Genomic DNA, 12,490 nt, shown 5'->3' on the forward strand with positions numbered 1-12,490 from the left:
GACAGAGCGAGACTCTGTCTCAAAAAAAAAAAAAAAAAAATTATGAAAATGTATATTTTAGTTAAAAAAAAAAAGAAACCTAAATTTTTAGAAAGCATAAAGTAAAACAATATCCCAGTTACTCCAATTTGGTTATATTAATGTATGCAATTATCACATGTCCCCTGAAAATATACACATCTAACATTTATCAATAAAAATAAACAAAACAGTCCTATAAATAAGCAAACAGTAAACATGACAGAAAAATGAACCAAAAAAAAAAAAACCCTCACAAATGCATCTTAAATTATGCCCAACCTTACATTAATAAGAGAAATGAAAATTAAGACTATACCAAAATATCACTTTTCATGTATCAGACTGACAAAGATCAAAGGCTTGGTAATCATTCTCCTGGTGATGTTATATAGAAACATAGTAACATTGCTGATAACAATAGACTGGTAGAATCTCAGTGGAAAGCTAAATTAATTTAATAAAAATCTATCAAAATTACATTTGCACATATCACTTAACAAAATTCTAAAAATGTGCCCACAGGTTTACTCCTGTCTGTACAAACTATTCACTGCAGTGCTGTTAGCAAAAGTAAACATATAAAACAATATTTGTATTACTCACTTGGGAACTGATTAATAGGATATTATGATACCTATTTAACATAAAACATCATATGCTACAATTTGAAGAATATATATATACACACACACACACTTGTTTATTTATATGTGTGTACATATTTGTATTCATTCTCTGGAATTATTCCACAACTAGAAATTTTGAAGAAAAGAAGGCTATAAGAGACAGGAGTGAAAGAGATACCTTCCATTATATACAATTTTGTACCTTTCCATTTTACACTGTGAATGTAAGATCATTTAGTGAATATTATTTCAACTAGGAAAATTCCTTCAGTGAATCTTTTTTTACAAATCAGAAGCTATAATCTATAAAAATCTAAACAATTATATCTAAATCATATATCAATATATCAATGTCCCACTTTTTTTTTTTTTGCAAACAAATCAAAGAAACGATCACTCACACTGGAACAGTGAATGAGCCATTAAGACCCAGCATATACATCCTGTTTTTAAAAATGAATATCATTTCCTTGAAGCAGTAAATTCATCGGTGAACTCTACTTAAAAACATAATAAATAAAACACATGAATTCTACACTCAAGGCAGAATAAGAACTGGGATGCAATGGCCTCTGTTAAGTCAGCATCAAACTTTAATAAAGCATACAAAAGAGATGTATATTATCACAGTAACTGAGGGAAAAGTTCCTTTCTGGAAGAAATGTAGAACAAGACTAAATATTTAATGCTGCTAAAGCATCAAATTCTTCCTAACTGAATTGCAATTCTGTAAGAGATGAAGTGAACAAATTTCTTGCGATAAATTTTATAATTTTATAGAAATAGGATTAATGACACTTCCCTAGACAACAATATAAATGCTACAGTTTGAAGCATAATAGCAAAAATCCAACATGTCTAATAATTGAAGATATTTCTTCAATCTAAGACACTGCAGTATGAGCATACTTCAAAGAGCCTTGATACAAATGCGTTATTGGAGATTCTTATGTAGCAACATGCAGTTATAGGAAAACATAAAACAAAGTTTCCTTATGGGTAACATATAGACTCAAGATTACCCTTGCCAAAACTCTAGAAACAACAAAAGCTAACATTTACAGTCTCTTTACTGTAACCAGGCACTGGAACCTACATTAACTTCATGTGTATCAATTCATCTGCAACAATATTCAAAGGTTTATTACTGTCCTCATTTTATAGATGAAGGCACTGAGTCACAGAAAGGCTGAGCAGCTTGTCTGAGTAGGCAGCAGAGCTGTTCTAACGCAGGCTGTCTGGCTCCGGAGGTGATGCACTTCACCACCACCAACACATACAAGGGTAAATATTAAAAGTATGCCAGCCTTTTTCCTCCAGAGTTGAGACAAATTTCTGTTTCTTCACTTGAACAAATATATATGTATTTATAGGTAAGAGCTTTGATTCTGCTTTCTTTTACATACACTATGTATTTCATTAGCAAATTCTATCAATTTTACTTCCAAATATAGCCCTAATCGGTCCACGTCTCCCAATCAGTAGCTGCACCATTTCAGTCAAAGTTGGTATAATCTACTACAATAACCTCTTTAACTTTAGCCTCTCTATTCATTCTCTAGAGTGACCTTTCTTAAGCATAATGGAATCATGTCTCTGGACATCCCAATGAATTTAGAAGAAAATTCAAACTTAGTACATCTATCTCTCTATGATCTGACTCCTGCTTAGTTCTTCAGCCTTACTTCCTGTAACTCTTCAGTTACCATTTACTGCTCTCTAGCCACAGTGGCCTTCTATTCCCCCAATATACCGAACTTGTTTCCCATATCTAGACCCTTGGATTTGCTCTATTCTTCCTAGAATCACTCTCATTCCTCCACCTCCAGAGCTGCATGGCTAGCTCCTTCTTGACATTTAGATCTCAGCCCCAATGTCAACTCAGAGAAACCTTCCAGACTATTCTCCCAACACCATCACATCTCATTTTCCTGTTTTTATTTTGCTCATAACTTGCTGAAATTGTTTTTCATCAAATTCTTTACTTTTATACCCTGACCAGAATGTAGGCTCTATGAGAAGAAGGGCATCTGTCCTGTTCATTATCAAATTAACAAAATTACCATGGCACTTAGTAGGCACTCCATAAATATTTGTGGAATAAACAAATAAATGAACAAAGGAGCATCAAATGAAATAGCCATTTTACTACAAAAAAATACACATTCACCACCACTCACATTGCAGAGGCCCCCTAGAAGATGAGTAAACCAAGGTTACCAACTCAAGCTCATTAAAGCTGGAAAATATAAACACTTCAGTCTAAATTAATATAAGCTCCCTGAACTGCCAAACATATAAAACACCACATTCAGTTCTGAGAATCACATTTTAACTGATATTGACAAAACTAAAATATATCCTAAAGAAGAACAATGAGAAGAGCATAAAGTTCAAAAAACACATTCTATAAATAAAGTTTGAAGACGCTGGGACTGCTTAGAATAGAGGCGGTATTAAGTCCTAACAGGGCTGATAGTGAACGCTGAATTCTTCTAAAAGAAGAAAATGGCTTATTCATTTGTTCCAGAAGGCAGATCTAGGAACAATGGATAAAAGGCATATTTGCTACATTAAGCAAAAGGCATAAAAAATGCTACATTAAAAATGAGTTATCTAGTTAACATTAAAGACGTGTTTTAAGAAGACTATTTATTAGGGATGCTGAAAGAAGGGGTATAATCAAGCCCAAAACTGGAGTATAGTTGTCCTTCACTCACTCAACAACTGGAGTCTAGTTGTCCTTCAAACACTCAACATCTTAAAACTTACATGCTGACTCTCCACCTGACCTCATGAAGGATTTAAAAAAAAAAAAAAAATGGCCAGATGTGGTGGCTCATGCCTGTAATCCCAGCACTTTGGGAGGCTGAGGTGTGAGGACCACTAGAATCCAGGTATTCAAGACCTACCTGGGCAACGTAGGAAGACCCTGTCTCTACAAAAAAAAAAAACAAAAAACTAATTAATTTTAGCTAGGCATAGTGGCTTGGGTCTGTAATCCCAGCTGTTTGGGAGGCTGAGGTGGGAGGAACTCTTGGGCCCAGGAGATCAAGGCTGCAGTGAGCCGTGATTGCACCACTGCACACAGCCTGGACCACAGAGCAAGACCCTGTCTCAAAAAAAAAAAAAAAAAAAAAGCAAAACCCATGATACCTCTATATCAAAGCATATCTATTGTTTATAAATACATGGAAACCAAGATGCATCACCTTGGTATCTACTGCATCATAAAAGCAACAGTGCCCTTTACAAGCTACAGTTAGAACAGAGCTAAAAAAAAAAAAAAAAAAAAAAAATGAACAAAGAAAGGATGGATAAGGAGTACAAAATAGAAATTCCAATCCCCCACTAAAATGATGGATTATCATTAATACTACTTACCAAAAATACATTGTATTTGGTAACACAAAGCAGTTATTAATAACACAAAGAAAAACAAAAATATTTGTACTCTTATTTTAAAATATAAAATCTGCACACAGAAAATATACAAAAACCAAAATGGTTGCTGTGAGACTGAGGATGTTATGGAAGTTTACACACTCAATAATATTATCTTTAATTTGCTCTGTGTCAATAATTGTTAAAGTTGATTGATAGGTACACGGAGGTTCAGTATATACTATTTCCACCTTTATGTATGTCTGGCATTTTCCGTAACAATTTTTTTTTTATGGAGTCTCATTCTGTCACTCACGCTGGAGTGCAGTGGCACAATCTCCGCTCACTGTAACCTCCACCTCCCGGGTTGATGCCATTCTCCTGCCTCAGCCTCCCGAGTAGCTGGGATTACAGGAACTTGCCACCACACCCGGCTAATTTTTTGTATTTTTAGTAGAGACGGGGTTTCACTATGTTGGCCAGATTGGTCTCAATCTCCTGACCTTGTGATCTGCCCACCTCGGCCTCCCAAAGTGCTGGGATTACAGGTGTGAGCCACCACGCCTGGCCAGGACCATTTCTTCCTAGTAGCCATATATGGGATACTTGTGATTGTAAAGAAATTTTAAACTGCAAAATACACAGGGAAAAAAACTGCTTAAACTAATTCAATCTCCCTTTATTCCCTAGTAATTACAAATGCTGATACTACCTGCACTTTTACCAGCCCTACAACCAAAAGTAAGAATCTTCAACAGTCTTTTTTTTTTTTTTTTTTTTTGAGACGGAGTCTCGCTCTGTCCCCCAGGCTGGAGTGCAGTGGCCGGATCTCAGCTCAATGCAAGCTCCGCCTCCCGGGTTCACACCATTCTCCTGCCTTAGCCTCCCAATTAGCTGGGACTACAGGCGCCCGCCACCTCGCCCGGCTAGTTTTTTGTATTTTTTAGTAGAGACGGTGTTTCACCGGGTTAGCCAGGATGGTCTCGATCTCCTGACCTCGTGATCCACCCGTCTCGGCCTCCCAAAGTGCTGGGATTACAGGCTTGAGCCACCGCGCCCAGCCAATCTTCAACAGTCTCAAGAGCATGATGGGGCAGACTGCAGAGAGGTCTGTTCCGAAACCAAGCCCCTGCGGAGACAACCAGGGAAGTAATCTGAGAGAGTTAATGGCCTTCGTACCTCTTATTATTTCATTTTTGCACCAGAGGCACATTATGTTACGCTTTTATCTTATTTGAGGGACTAAGGAATAAGCAAATACTTCTGTAGTGCTTGTTCTGTGGTAGGATCTGTCTTAAATGCTTCACAAACATTAACTTATTTAAATTCTACTCTTTAGAAAAACAAATATCAAAAAAGCAAACAATTCTCAGGGAGACCTTTAATAAAAAATCTTTAGGCTGGGCGTGGTGGCTCATGCCTGTAATCCCAGCACTTTGGGAGGCTGAGGCGGGCGGATCACTTGAGGCAAGGAGTTTAAGGCCAGCCTGGTCAATACGGTGAAACCCCGCCCCTACTAAAAATACAAAAATTCGCCAGGCATGGTGGTGGGTGCCTGTGATCCCAGCTACTCGGGAGGCTGAGACAGGAGAATTGCTTGAACCTGGGAGGTAGACGTTGTGGTGAGCCGGGATCATGCCATTGCAGTCCAGCCTGGGCAACAGAGTGAGACTCCATCTCAAAAACAAACAAACAAGAAATCATAAAACTTCAAAAAAAGACGACCAAATATTTCAAAATTCTCCTCCTTACTGCAGTTGGCACACTTTTTTAGAGGGGGTACATGGACACTGGCAAGCCTTGCTTAAGAACAGCACAATCTGTCATTCCCATCTGCTTCCTATCAAAGAAAATGAGGTGGTGTTAGGGATGCTTCAGGCTCATGGATAAAATTTTTCCCAAAGGTTTCTGAAGGCTAGTATGTTGCTCTTTTGACTAGAAAAGTAACATAAATAGCAATAACAATGCTTCATTTTTTAATGAGTTCTATATGTCAGGCACTACACTAAGATACTGATATACACTGTATCATTTAATTCTAAAAACAACCTGGTAAGGTTAGAACTATTTATATTCGCATTTTACCATCGAGAAAACTAGGGTATCCAGACAACACAACTAAGTGGCAAATCAGAAATCGAACCTATTAAGTCTAGCCTAGACCTTGCATTCTCAAACTCTGGGCTTCAGTGGCTAATGTATTACAAGCTTTTTTTCTTCCTTTTAAAAAATAAATAATAGTTATATAAATGTTCAGGGGCTCAAAAGGCAACACAATGTCATATCCCTGATTGGATACTGACACAGATAAACAGAATTACTAGAAAAACTGATGAAATCCAAAGACTAGAGTTTAGTTAATAGAATAGTAATGTTAGTCTTTTTATTTTTGATAAATGCACTATAGTAAATGTAAAAAGTCAACATTAGTGGCCAGGTGTGGAAGCTCATACCTGTCATCTCAACACTTTGGGAGGCCAAGGTAGGAGGATCACTTGGGCCCAGGAGTTCGAGATCAGCCTGAGCAACATAATGAGACCCTATTTCTACAAAAAATTAAAAAATTAGCCAGACATGGTGGCCCAGGAGGCTGGGATGGGAGATCTCCTGAGCCTGGGAGGTTGAGGCTGCAGTGAGCCCTGATTATACCACTGCACTCGAGTGGTATGACAGGTGACAGAGCAAGACCCTGTCTCAGAAAAAAAGTTAACATTAGTGGAAACTAGGTGGGGGGTAGATGGGGAAGTCTCTGTACTACCTTTGCAAACTTTTCTGTAAATCTGAAATTATTTCAACATTAAAAGTTTATTTAAAAAATGAAAACTAAAAGGTAAGCTTCAGTTAAGTCATTCCACGTACAGTGCTGGATGAAGCAAGGTAGACTGGCTATGGAAAATCTCTCTACCTGTGATTTTGCCAATCATGCTAGGTGGCTTAGAAATGTATCCTAAAAGTACCAAGATTATATAATAATTGGAAACTCTGATCCAGTGATTCTATTTCTGAGATGTTATAACCACTCTTAGTCTATGACAGATCATTTTCTTTTTTAAGGGATAAACAATCTGAGCAACAAAATAACATAATACTGGATTATAACCCATACTACAAATATTCATGAGTCTTTGCTGATAAAAATAAAGAAGTGAATGTGTAAATGAATGGGGATACCAGATAAATCTTTAACGCAGAAGAATGCCAAATAATTTATGTAGATCTTCCACCTTCAAAGAGGTCAAGCACAACTTCCCATCCCCTAAGCGTAGACTGGGCAGTTATCTTCTTTTCAAAAAGTACAAAATAAAAACGAGGGAGAGAATAACTCTACAGTGGAGAAACCTGACAAACACTACCTCAGCCAGGTAATCAAACTTGACACCAACGGTTCATATTCTTGGTATAATCTAATGAGAAAGGCACTTTACCTCAGTGCTCTTCCTCCAAAACAAAATCCATAATAATCCCAGTCAAATCATAAAAAAAGCATTAGAGAAACTCCAATAGAAGGCTATCCTACAAAATATCTGACCAGTACTCCTCAAAATTGTCAAGGTGACAAAAAACAATGAAAGCCTGAGAAACTGCCACAGTCAACAGGAGCCTAAGGAGACATGATGACTAAACGTAACGTGGCACATCCTTAATGGGATCTTGGATAGAAAAAGGATATTCGGTAAAAACTAAGAAAATGCAAATAAATGATGAGCTTTAATTAACAATGTATCAATATTGGCTCATTAATTGTAAGGGCTCAAGTGGGCAGTTCTCAATTCGGTTTTCTCATATTATTGCATACAAATATTGGCTGGGGAGAAGGTCACCTGAAAGCTCACTTAACATGATTGGCAGCTGATGAGGGATGCTGGCTAGGAATTTAGCTGAGACTGTCCCAAGGAGTATCTGTATGTGGCCTCTCCAGTTTGAGGATCTCAACACTGTCAGGCTTCTTACATGTCACCTGGTTTTCCAGGCAGAGCTACATGGCATTTTCTGTCCCACCATCAGAAGTCACTTCTGCTGCATTACTGGTTACAATCAAGTCACTAAGTCCTGTTCAGATTGAAGACAAAGGAACGCAGACCCCATCTCTCAAAGGAGAAGATTACTAAATAACTTGCAGACATGTATTTTTTATTTTTAGAGATAGGCTCTTGCTGTCACCCAGGTTGAAGTGCAGTGGTACAATCATAGCTCACTGCAGCCTTGAACTTCCGGCTTCCAGCAATCCTCCCACCTCAAAAGTGCTGGAATTACAGGTGTGAGTCACCACACCTGGCCTGTTTGGTAGTTTTAATAAATGTCTGGGCTGGGCATAGTGGCTCATGCCTGGAATTCAAGCACTTTGGGATGCCTGGGTGGGAGAATCGCTGGAGGCCAGGAGTTTGAGACCACCTGGACAACATAGCAAGACCCTATCTCTACCAAAAAAAATGGGGAAAAAATTAGCCTAGCATGGTGGTGTACGCCTGCAGCACCAGCTACGTGGGAGGCTAAGGCAGGAGGATCACTTGAGCCCAAGAGATTGAGGCTGTAGTGAACTATGATCATGCCACTATACTCTAGCCTGAGTGACAGAGTGACACTCTGTCTCTTGAAAAAAAATAAGGCCAGGTGGGGTGGCTCACGCCTGTAATCCCAGCACTTTGGGAGGCCGAGGCAGGCATAATCACCTGAGGTCAGGAGTTCAAGATCAGCCTGGCCAACATGGTGAAACCCTGTCTCTACTAAAAATACAAAAATTACCCCAGGTGTGGTGGCAGGCGCCTGTCATCCCAGCTACTCAGGAGGCTGAGGCAGGATGATCACTTGAACTCAAGAGGTGAAGACTGCAGTGACTACGCCACCACACTCCAGCCTGGGTGACAGAGTAAAACCCTGTCTCAAAAAAAAAAAAAAAGCAAAAGACTGGAGGTTTATCTTGCAAAGGATGAACTATAGAGACTCTGGGTTTAGAGATAGCAGATTTAGCTGAGGGCCAGAGTAAGAAGCCTTATAGAAAACCAGTGATTTAAACTATAAATTTGCATAATGAATGCTGATATGCTCAGCCTTCTTTACCAACTCCCAGAAATCAAAGAAATCACAAGCAGGCAACAGCTCTATTGCTCTCTGAGGAAATTCAATAGTCCCAGAGAAAGTACCCACACATTACTAACACACAAGAATACTCCATAAAATGCTTGGTCTCCACAATCATCCTACAGTGAGGCCTATCAAATGACATCCCTGTCAAGGCTGTCAGGGCTACACTTAAATATGAAGAGCTATGCAAAGATTACCAGATACTGAAAGGAAACATACAACATGAAAAGCAAAATAAATCAAACAAAGAAAAAGGAACCGGAAGGAAAAAATCATGCAGGGACTAGGGAAAAAAAATCCTCAAGAGAAATAAGAGAGTATGGTATTCATGAACCAAAAAGATACTAAAAACAAACAAATGAACAAACAAACCAGGCTGGGTGATGCAGTGGTTCATGCCTGCAACCACAGGGCTTTGGGAGTTCAAGGTAGGAGGACTGCTTGAGGCCAGTAGCTCGAGACCAGCCTGGGCAACAAAGTGAGAGTCTGTCTCTGTAAAAAAAAATTTTTTAGGCCAGGCACAGTGGCTCAAACTTGTAATCCCAGCACTTTGGGAAGCCAAGGCGGGTGGATCACCTGAGGTCAGAAGTTCGAGACCAACCTGGCCAACACAGTAAAACCCCATCTCTATTAAAAATACACTAATTAGCCGGGCATGGTGGCACATGCCTGTAATCTCAGCTACTGGGGGGCTGAGGCAGATTCTCACTTGAATCTGAGAGGCAGAAGCTGCAGTGAGCTGAGATCATGTCACTGCACTCCAGCCCTTGCAACAGAGCAAGACTCCGTCTCTCAAAAAAAAAAAAAAAAAATTTAATTAACTGTGTACAGTAGCAAGCACATGTAGTCCTAGCTACTAGGGAAGCTGAGGCGGGAAGATTGATTTAGCCCAGGAGTTCAAGACTGTAGTGATGGACCACTGTACTTCAGCCTGCGTGACAGAGTGAGAACATGTCTCTAAAAAAAAAAAATTCAAAATAAAAAAATTCAGAGGAAAGAAAAGTGCTTTTTGAAATTAAAATGGCATACAAATGGCCAACAGATATGCGAAAAAATGCTCAATCTCACTAATCATCAGGGAAATGCAAACTAAAGGCACAATGACATATCATCTCACACCTGTCAGAATAGCTATTAGGAAGATAAAGATAACAGGTATTGGTAAGGATGTGGAGAAAAGAGAACCCTTGTACACTGATGGTGGGCATGTAAATTATAATAGTCATTCTGGACAACTATCTATTCCTCAAAAAACTAAAACCAGAATTACCATATGATCCAGCAATCCCACTTCTGGGTAACCCTAAGGAATTGAATTCAGTATGTGGTAGAAGTATCTGCATTCTCGTGTTCACTGTGGCATTATTTACCAAAACTAAGTTAATGCAATCAACCTAAGAGTCCATCAATGAATGAATGGATAAAGAAAATGTGGTGTATATATACACAATGGAATACTGTTCAGCCTTAAAAAAGAAGGAAATTCTGTCATTTACAACAACATGGAGGATATTATGCTAAGTAAAATAAGCCAGGAATAGAAAGACAAATATTGTATATTCTCACTTGCACGTGACATCTAAAACAATCAAACTCATAGAAGTAGACAGTAGAATGGTAGTTACCAGAGGCTGGGAGGGTGGTGCAAAATGGGGAGATATTTGTCAAAGGATAGAAAGTTGTGGTTAGACAGGTGGAATAAATAATAATTATTTAAGGTGACAGATATGTTCATTAGCTTGACTTAATCATTTTACACTGCATACATGTTATAACATCATTTTGTACCTAATAAATATGTAGGATTATAATGTCAAGTTAAATAAAACATTTTAAAAATAAAAATGACAGGCCAGGCATGTTGACTCACGCCTGTAATCCCAGTACTTTGGGAGGTCCAGGCAGGCAGATCGCCTGAGGTCAGGAGTTTGAGACCAGCCTGGCCAACATGGAGAAACCCCATCTCTACTAAAAATACAAAAATTAGCCAGGCATGGTTGTGGGCTGTAATCCCAGCTATCAGGAGGCTGAGGCAGGAGAATCGCTTGAACCCGGGAGATGGAGGTTGCAGTGAGCCGAGATCATGTCACTGCACCCCAGCCTGGGCGACAGAGCGAGACTCCAGCTCAATAAAATAAAACAAAACAAAACAAAATAAAATAAAATAAAAATAAAAATGACAGAAAATTTTCAATAAAAGGTTAGAAAATCAAACTGAAAAAAAAAAAAAAAATCCAAAGTAAAATCCCCCCAGAACCTTCCCCCTCACAAAAACCAAACGGACTCAAAGTCGTAAAGAATAAAACTAAGAAAGCTGCAGGATCAGTCCTGAAACTAACAGCTATTACAGAAAGAACAAGAAAATGAAAGAGAACTAAACACCCTAAGTGTCAAGATTCAAAGTGGAATCAACCTCATACACACACAGAGACACAAAAAGCAACTGAAATTTCAAAACACTGGTGATAAAGATAAAACCTACAATTTCTCAGAGGGAAAAAAGGGGAAAAAAATAAGTCAAACATAAAGAATTAGGAACCAGAACAGCATGAGAAATCTCCAGAGTGATATTTGGTAGAATAAAAATGCATATAATTTCCTGGAGAATTGTTGGTTATAGAGTATCCACCCAGAGAAATTTTCACATATATACAAGCAGAAGCATACAATGATGCTGACACAATGTAATTCTCTACAGAATTTAAAAGCATGGATTACATTAACTTGTATCCCCATGAGTAAATCAAAACAAAAGTAGCTGGAAAATGATACTACAGCTTGATGTCATTATGCAAAATTATAAAATTTACAAAGCAATAGATTAGTTCACATACATGAATATGTGGCAAAAGTATTTAAAAACATGCTTGAGTAGTACAAACACTAAAACTACTAAGACCAACTTGACAGTACTTACTTCTAGGGAAATAGTGAAGTGGTAATATTTAAAGTTGGTTAACATTTCTCTGAGATCAATTTGAAGCAAACAGCAAAAATGTTAATGTCTGTTAAATCTTAGTGATGAGAACATGGATCCTCATGTTAAGAATCAAAAATGTTCATGCTGCAAGACTACTCAAATAAGCTGCAACACTGATATAACAGTTCATGTCTCAGTAAAATCTTATTTCAATACAATAATTGTATACAATTTCTTTTATTATTAAATGGTCATTACATGCCCATTTCCTTGACAAATATTACAGTAAAACTTAGTCAACAAAAATATGGGTACTTGCTCTGTTCAATTTATGGAGTGTGAAAATGCTATGTAAACACATATGTAGAACAGAAACTGTTTAGCCAAAATAAATGTCACTTCTGCTTTAACAGACACCTGGTCTAACACTTACAAATAAAAGATCAACTCATTTAAA

Source organism: Colobus angolensis, unplaced genomic scaffold, assembly GCF_000951035.1.
Source record: "Colobus angolensis palliatus isolate OR3802 unplaced genomic scaffold, Cang.pa_1.0 Scaffold15, whole genome shotgun sequence".
Lineage (NCBI taxonomy): Eukaryota > Metazoa > Chordata > Mammalia > Primates > Cercopithecidae > Colobus > Colobus angolensis.